General features: G+C 44.8%; 1 protein-coding gene across 3 annotated transcripts in view; it reads left to right on the top strand.

Annotated features, from left to right (window-relative positions):
• The first annotated feature begins 222 nt into the window (after nt 1–222).
• Nucleotides 223–6,000, top strand: part of LOC114784980 (BTB/POZ domain-containing protein 7-like) — a 38,352-nt gene continuing 32,574 nt past the window's right edge. For 2 of the 3 annotated variants that reach the window (XM_028970909.1, XM_028970901.1), the window contains exon 1: nt 223–557. The gene's annotated coding sequence lies outside the window, so the exon portion shown is untranslated. Of the gene's footprint in view, nt 558–1,233; nt 1,342–6,000 lie in introns of all 3 variants that reach the window. The other variant, XM_028970904.1, reaches the window with a different exon arrangement.

Genomic DNA, 6,000 nt, shown 5'->3' with positions numbered 1-6,000 from the left:
TTCAACCACCGAAGCAGCTTCTCGCAATTCAACCACGACCGTCTCACGATAAACGACACAGTTGAGCAGCAGCTGCTTTTACGCGACCTGCCACGGGTGGGCGCCACAGCCCACGGCGCGGCATCGGGCGCGCTGGGGAAGGCCGGGCTGGAAAGGGTGGCGCAACGACGTCAGCATAGAGAACCACAACACACACACACACACACACACACAGACACACACAGGCCCGCACGGCGGCAATGTGTTCGCTGGAGAACGCGACGCGGGAGGGGGGACCTCGTCCTTGTGTCTCGCCGCGCTCCTGGCCGGGAGGGGAAAGTGGGAGCGGGAAAGACGGCGGGGCCGCGTGAATGTGGATATGGCGTCGACTCTTGCTGGCTGAAGTACAGATATATATATATATATTTTTTTTTTTTGGAGGGGGGCTCTTGGCTCTTTTTTTTTAGTGTGCAGAGAGGGGGGTGTTGGCGGCTGGAGGTTTGTTGCCCTGCGCTGGGAAAGAAGAAGAAGAAGAACTTCGAGGTCGGACGGACGGACGGACCCCGGCGCCGGTGAAGGTACTCGGTTCTTTTGTCTGCGGCGGCCGCGGGTTTCAACTTTGAGGCAACTCGGTGGAGGGGAAGCCGCCGCGGAGCTCCTTTTCGCAGCAGGCGGCTCGTGTGGTTTACGACACCGGGAACAAAGCTGGGACGCGGGCTTCTCATTGTTCCAGTTCCACTCCCGAAAAAAAAAAAAAAAACGAAACCGGGCGGAAATACGCGTCGTCTTGTCGGTGTCAACGTTTCGTGAGGAGCGAAACGACCGGGTTCTTTTTTTTTTTTTTTTTGGGGGGGGGGGTTCTCTGTCTTTTTTTTTTCCCAGAAAACCTTTCGCGTGCGTCCATAGTGGCCGAAGTGTCGCTGCAACTGTCATTTCCGACACGGGGACGATGTTCACCACGATCGAAATCTAAACGCTCAGTCAGACTCTAATAAAGGAAAGCAAAATATATGTTTATTTTTGAAGCAAAGTTTTGTAGGAATGTAGAACTAAATCTGTGCGAGACTTTGATCATTTTCATTGCCTCTGCATATAATATTAAAATATTTTTCTGTGCATCCAGCAGGTCTCTGCATAGATGATTATTTTTACATTGAAAAGTGCACCAGTGGAATGTGTTTTTTCTTTTTCGTAAATTTGCGGAAGTGGTGAAGTGAAATTGCTTTGCTTTTGGAATGTTTTTTGGCTCCCCAGAAATCAGAGATCACGCAACTTGCACCTCGTCTTATCTTATCATCACCTCCACCTCTCCACACCCCATCCGCTCATCCCTGGCTCCCGGTGACATTCGCTCCAGCAGCGGTGAGAGGGGGGGGGTGACCTTGAGTAAAATACACCCACTCAGTTTAAATGTCAGAGAAAGTCCCTCATGTGTGGCTATCGGATGTCGGGGAGGTTTTATTATCATCATCATCATTGCATTTTTTGATCTACTGCTGTACTTTCATACGTCATCGGGTCCCCTCGACTTTCCGTCTTTGTTATCTCGGCGGATCTAATGTGGGTTGATTTTCTGTGCTGTCGATAAGTTGTTCGATATGAGTTCGACCTGCGTGCTTTGGGCCAAACACACCAGCTTCTCCTCTACAAAATGTAAGAGGTTGTTTTAAAATTTGCATACACTTAGCAGAATTGAAGCCTGTTGGGGGGTGGGGGGTGTGTGTGTGCTCTGTAGGCCTTCACGGGGCGGGGCAGGGTGTGCAGAGCCTCAGGGGTCTGGGGGGGGGGCTGGGTGCATGTAAATTATAGTCCCCCTCTGTATAATTTTCCAGGAGATGTCGGACTGCCAGGCCATTAATTATCTCGTTTTAATGGCTCTGTGTCCTTGGAGAAAATGTGTGTTTCCAGATAGAGGTGCTTTCGGGCCAAATAAACGTGGAACGTATCAGGACAACCTGAAGCGTAATCAGGCTACTGTCTCAAAACCCCGCGTCATATCAGATTCTCTGCACTGTTTGATGTTAATGTGCTTTTTTGGCATGTCTGGTTAAGTGGGTGGCATGCACTGTGTGTGCGCGCTTGTAATATTATTTTATATAAATGCCAATGTGGTTAGTCAGCGATTTTTAGTGAGCAAAGTGATTTTAATATTCGGGTTCAAGTTGTAGGCTGCTGTTGTGGCCAGACGCGCTGCCTGATATTGAGCTGTCAGGAGTTGTTTGAACAGCCTAGAGCTATTTGATTCCCATTCCCTCCTGCCTTACACACCTTTTTATGAACAACTTTACCAGTGTTCTGTTGCCATGCACTTGGCCTGACACATTCGGCACTGTCTCACATGATCGGTGTCCAGGTATGAGATGTTGGGACTTTGGGGCTTTTGCGAGATTGCAGTTGAAAGTTGAGGAGTTTGATGTTTAAATGCACATGAGGTTTAAGGGATCACTTCTTCTTAATGCAGTATTATTAAAAGAACAGAATTTTATTAGACATTAGTCATTAGTTACTTTTGACACAAGTATCAATAAAGAAATGTTTAATATGCTAATGCATTTAAAATGCTGAAGCTATTTTCAAATGCTTTATTAAGCGTTTTTTTACAAGTATGATCTCTTAACATGTGATGTATATTCTGACCATGTTGATACATTTTTATGCACGGTGTACTTCACAGTATAAAAACTTTCGGCTCATTTTGCAATGTCCTTATAAATAAAACCAAATGTCCAAATAGATGAAAACCTGTCCCTGATGTAAATGACTCCTGTAACTGGAAATGCTGGTTAATGAATGGAACGTCAGCATTCCACTGGAAGACCCAATAGTTGTCCTCTACAAGCAGTGTTCACTAATGGCAGCCTGTCACCTTTAAATGATTCACTGATTAATAGAAAACCCCTTTTCGACGATCATAGTACAGCGTAAAACGCTGTTTAAATTTAAGAGATACAGAGGGACTGAGAAGCTGCAGCGTGTCCTCTTTGTGGAAAACAAGGCCATTTCTAAATGACGAACCTTTGGACCAGAAGTGTAGATAGAGTGTATGTGTTTTATCTACTGTGGTAGACATTGTATTTAGCACCAAGGTTAACTGTGAACAGAAATGTAAATTATCTCTGTCGTCGACCGCTATGCGCTGTCAGAGCACAGCCGCCTTTAGGTTTATTTTGTCCCTCAGAGTTCCACGTCTGGCCCGTTTGGGTCCTCTCTGCTGGCCCACATTAAAATGACGCGTGCCCCGAACCCCCAGCTCCCCGCAACGTCTGAATGGAAAGTGCTGACGTTGCTAATGTATGTGGCTGTTAGTGTTGGAGCTGGGCACCGTCAGCAGAGCTCCAGCTGGAGCAGAATAACTGCGAAAGAGTGATGTAACGGGGCCCGTGGCCGCCGTGACTGGCGCTCTTTATTCCTGCTTATTTTGCTGGCGCTGGCAATGACTCTGTGGTGACTTTCTGCTTATTATACATCTGCTACTATTACATTACGGCACAAATAAACTCCCAAGAATGTTTATATTTCGTGAACAGTCATGCTGACCATTTATGGCATTTTAGCAGGCACACTGATCCAGAGCGACTTACAATCAGTAGTTACAGGGACAGTCCCCCCGGGAGACACTCAGGGTTAAGTGTCTTGCTCAAGGACACAATGGTAGTAAGTGGGGTTCTCTGGTTCATAGGCGTCCACTATCACCAGTCAATATTAACTAGAGCTAAATACATGAAGCATTTAAATGCATTTAATCTTCCATGTGCAGCATTTAAAATAAATGGCGCCATAGCAAGTGGCTCCGAAGGGTGAGTCAGAGATGGCGACGATGGGCATCCAGCTGTTCTTCTCCATGCTCCTTTACCTCATCTCGTCCTGGGGATTTGTTTCTGGCTGCCCCTCCTTGCTCTAGGAGCTTTGGAGGGATGCCATGAAGTCATTGCCATGGCTGATCCATCTACGCTGGGTGACCAGGCGCAGGTCACAAGGCGCAGTCCTCATCTTTCTTAGTGCGTCACCGCTCTGAAGCGCAGTTCTGGAGGGTGGCTCATGATGGTGGACCCTATGCATCAGCTGTAATAGGGAGGGGATGGAAGCTGTGTTATGGTCCAGGTGCAGGCGTGGTTTACTTCGTGTGTCTTTGTGTGACTTGCTGTTGCTTGAGATCATTACCGCCGTTGTTCAGGGAAGCCAGTGGAAGTGTGCGTATTAAACCTTGATCAGTCTTGTTTATTGGCCAAGTATGTTAACGCACACGAGTGGCCAGACGGAAAGTCGCATGATATGCATTTCTTTGTGTCTTTTCCATCATTAGGGTCTGCGCACAAAGTGCAAAATGGCTGGTCTGAAGATTTAAGTGGGTGTGAGTTTGCCGAAACGGTTTCATTGGTCCACTGTGACCTGGTCGTTAATTTCATTTGACTAGTTAAATGTGTTAGCGCCAGTTAGCCTATAAAAATCCATAAATTAGCCTAGTCATTCTCAAAGCGTGTTAAAAAAAATAATAAAAAATGTGGCTTATGTGCTGGAATTTAGGGTAGTTATTTTATATTTTCTTTGGTCTCTTTTTAAGTTGGTAAATTCATATGATATTCTGTGCTCTTAACAATAATTAAACCTTCCAAACCACCCGACCAAAATCAAAATGCTGTCATGAACACCTTTGCAGAGCTTCTGAACAGTCAGTACCTTCCAGAAAACACTTCTGTTGTGTTGTGGCTCACCTCCACAGGTCACCATTGTGTGTTTCTTTTTCTCTATTTGCTGCACGTTTTGTCACTTTGATTAAAGCCTTTTCTGAATTCGTAAAGCTATTTGCTTGAGATTTCTGAATACAGCACATGCGTTATGGACTTGATTAATCTCCTCTGTGGTTTTGCAGTGCATTCTTTTTTTTTTTTTTTTTTTCTAAATGTAGATTCTCACACCCTGTAGCTGGTATTCTAAATTATAGCTTAGCCAAACACTGCATCGCTCTGATAATCGTATCATTTCTACACCAACTTTTTGGACTTTGCTTTGGTGGTGCTTTGAATAGATGAAAACAAGATTAGATTCAAATACATTCAAATTTTATCTCATGTAGTTTTCTTTTTTCCTGATAGGTGGCAGAGATTTGATTTCAACACTTTTGCTTAAATGCATTTTATCCTCGAGAACAGGTCTGATCTGATTTCCCAACGTTCGACATTCCCATGCTGCCTCAAATGTATCCATGTGGATATTTTCACATCACTACAAAGATGACGCATGAACATCCTTTCATTCCGTCTTTGTTCCTGGGTACGTTTTAGAAAAGGATAGCCATGTTCAGAAATCGTTACAGGCAGGACTTTATCAGGTTGCCGGAGGTAAAGAATCTGAATAAAGCCGCAGAGCGATGGGAGAGAAGCTGATGCAATGGGCGCTTGAAGTTCTGCTGGTGAGGATTGAACCTTGATCTTTGTTAAACAGGTGGAAAGTGTAAAATTCTTTCACCTTGAGAAAAGTAGTGTAGCATTCGAGAAAGGTGTTCTGTGTCATTAGCAGTCTGACCGTTTATTCCTCGGGTAAAGGATATAAAATCTGTAGACGTTGTGCATTAAATAGCGTTGTATTAGAGTTGTCTGGTGAGCAAGTTCAAGCAGGGTCCATCCTTCCTTGTGACACTCAGTACTGTTAAGCCTGCATACCTTAGAGTTACAGTCTCAAAATTGCTGATATCGATAGTAATCAGAAAGGCATGGGCCCCAAGCCTTTTAATTTATCCCATGGTGGAACTCTATATTGATTAATTTGACTTCTATTGATTATTCCATGGTGCCCATTGAAATTTATAGACTGCTATAGTGCTACAGAGTACTAATTAAAATTAAAGACCATGTAATGCAATGACGGGGAAAAATAGTTTATGAAGGTGGCCAAAACATTGCTGGCCAAGGGATTGTAGTGAATTTGCTCTAATTTACTGCTCTCTGCTCATTTTTTTTGTTGTGGTAGTGGAAATTAGCGGCAGTGGTGACTGTAGGGGGAGACATGGGAGGTGGCTTGTGA

This window comes from Denticeps clupeoides, chromosome 1, assembly GCF_900700375.1.
Source record: "Denticeps clupeoides chromosome 1, fDenClu1.1, whole genome shotgun sequence".
Taxonomy (NCBI): domain Eukaryota; kingdom Metazoa; phylum Chordata; class Actinopteri; order Clupeiformes; family Denticipitidae; genus Denticeps; species Denticeps clupeoides.
Note: the sequence above shows the minus strand (reverse complement) of the source record. Positions and strands in the feature narration are given on the sequence as shown.